Below are 2500 nucleotides of genomic sequence, written 5' to 3' on the forward strand. Positions count from 1 at the left end.
TGTTGAGTCAAATTAAGCCGCAGCTCCCTCCCTGGTGGATGCCCTTCCGTCAATTCCTTTAAGTTCAGCCTTGCGACCATACCCCCCCGGAACCCAAAACTTTGATTTCTCAAAGAGGTGCCAGCGGAGTCCTAAAAGCAACATCCGCTGATCCCTGGTCGGCATCGTTATGTGAGACTAGGACGGTATCTGATCGTCTTCGAGCCCCAACTTTCGTTCTTGATTAATGAAACATCCTTGGCAAATCTTTCGCAGTTGTTCGTCTTTCATAAATCCAAGAATTTCACACTCTGACTATGAAATAAGAATGCCCCCGACTGTCCCCTGTTTAATCATTACTCCGATCCCGAAGGCCAACACAATAGGATCGAAATCCTATGATGTATCCCATGCTAATGTATACAGAGCGTAGGCTTGCTTTGAGCACTCTAATTTCTTCAAAGTAACAGCGCCGGAGGACGACCCGCCAGTTAAGGCCAGGAGCGTATCGCCGACAGAAGAGACAAGCCGACCGTGCTCACCGAAGCGACCTGGCGACCCCATCCAAGGTTCAACTACGAGCTTTTTAACTGCAACAACTTAATATACGCTATTGGAGCTGGAATTACCGCGGCTGCTGGCACCAGACTTGCCCTCCAATGGATCCTCTTAAGGGATTTAGATTGTACTCATTCCAATTACAGACTCAAAGAGCCCGTATTGTTATTTATTGTCACTACCCTGCCCGTGTCAGGATTGGGTAATTTGCGCGCCTGCTGCCTTCCTTGGATGTGGTAGCCGTTTCTCTCAGGCTCCCTCTCCGGAATCGAACCCTAATTCTCCGTCACCCGTTACCACCATGGTAGGCCACTATCCTACCATCGAAAGTTGATGGCAGAAATTTGAATGATGCGTCGCCAGCACTAAGGCCATGCGATCCGTCGAGTTATCATGAATCATCATAGCAACGGGCAGAGCCCGCGTCGACCTTTTATCTAATAAATGCATCCCTTCCAGAAGTCGGGGTTTGTTGCCACGTATTAGCTCTAGAATTACTACGGTTATCCGAGTAGTAGTTACCATCAAACAACTATAACTGATTTAATGAGCCATTCGCAGTTCACAGTCTGAATTCGTTCATACTTACCATGCATGGCTTAATCTTTGAGACAAGCATATGACTACTGGCAGGATCAACCAGGTAGCATTCATAAATCAGGACAAGACCACGTCATATTCCCGCAACACATGGAAAGTGGGAACAGACGCAGACTGACCGTCATCTTTTGTCCGAGACAAACGTGCTTAGCGGGACAGAATTTCTTCGGGTCACCGCCATAATATTTCGCGCAACCGAGATCTCAGCAAACGCTTATTCCCCTTTTGCGAACAATGCATAAACTATGCAAAGACAAGATCACAAGTGCCGGCTTATGTGTTCACGACTTCCCCACCGAAGGAATGCCGCAAACACATTTTAAGCAAAGCTTAACAATTCCTTCCAGATAGGTACGCAACAACACAGGCCCCGGATCAGTTCAACAAGCATAAAACTATGCTAGTGAAGAAACTGAGAGGATAGTTTGGTCTGTATTGGGTGGCGAGCACAGAGCCTACAACACTAGCTATCCAATCACCACTCATACGCCGAATGTTCATTGCCCCGCTAAAACATCAATCTTTCCAACCACTCTTGAGATGTAATCAAAAAGCAACTGGAAGACGGATGAAACCAGGCCAAGACCATGCAAAGCGCGAAATTTGAAGTTAGGGGGAAAAACGGTCCACCGAAAAAATTCGCCGGAAAAGTTCCCGGAAAATTCACCGGGACAATCCGGCCATCGGACCTCAACCCAGCCCTCGATAGTGTTGGACCGAACAGTCCAACACTACGTACCGAACCTGTTCGGGTACTGGGGGGTAGGAGGCTCAAGAGAGTGCCTACCCCTTAATATACAAAACGCTTTTTTTCAGTCTGTCACCAGTAGACATTGGTTGTGTTCCGGGGAGTATTTTTAATGTAAAAAAAAAATACTTCGAATTTGAATCTGATTTTTTGCATGCTTCATAAGGATGGTTAAAGCTATTTTCTGGTAAATTTTCATAAATTTCTTTTGCTTCTACCATGTCTTTTGCATGCTACAAAGGTCGGAGTTTCGTGGTCTAAACGGATGTCTACAGCAACTTTTGATCAACACTTGACATCCTAAACTCTTTGTTGACATATTTTTGATGTTTCCTTTCAGAAAACTTTCTTCAAAAATATTAATTTTTTGCATTTTTGGCTTCTCGGGTGATTTTGGCTGTCCGTGGGTGATTTTGGCCCACGTGGGCTGTCTGTTCAGTACACACGGACGTCCGTGTGTGTCCGTCAGCACACACAGGACGTCCGTGGCCGTCCGTCAGCACACACAGGACGTCCGGCTGTCCATCAGTACCATATCAGCACGCTCCGTGGACTGTTCGGTGATTTTGGCCCACGTGGGCTGTCTGTTCAGTACACACAGGACGTCCGTCAGCA

Source organism: Brassica napus, unplaced genomic scaffold (genome assembly GCF_020379485.1).
Source record: "Brassica napus cultivar Da-Ae unplaced genomic scaffold, Da-Ae ScsIHWf_749;HRSCAF=1085, whole genome shotgun sequence".
NCBI classification, from domain to species: Eukaryota; Viridiplantae; Streptophyta; class Magnoliopsida; order Brassicales; family Brassicaceae; genus Brassica; species Brassica napus.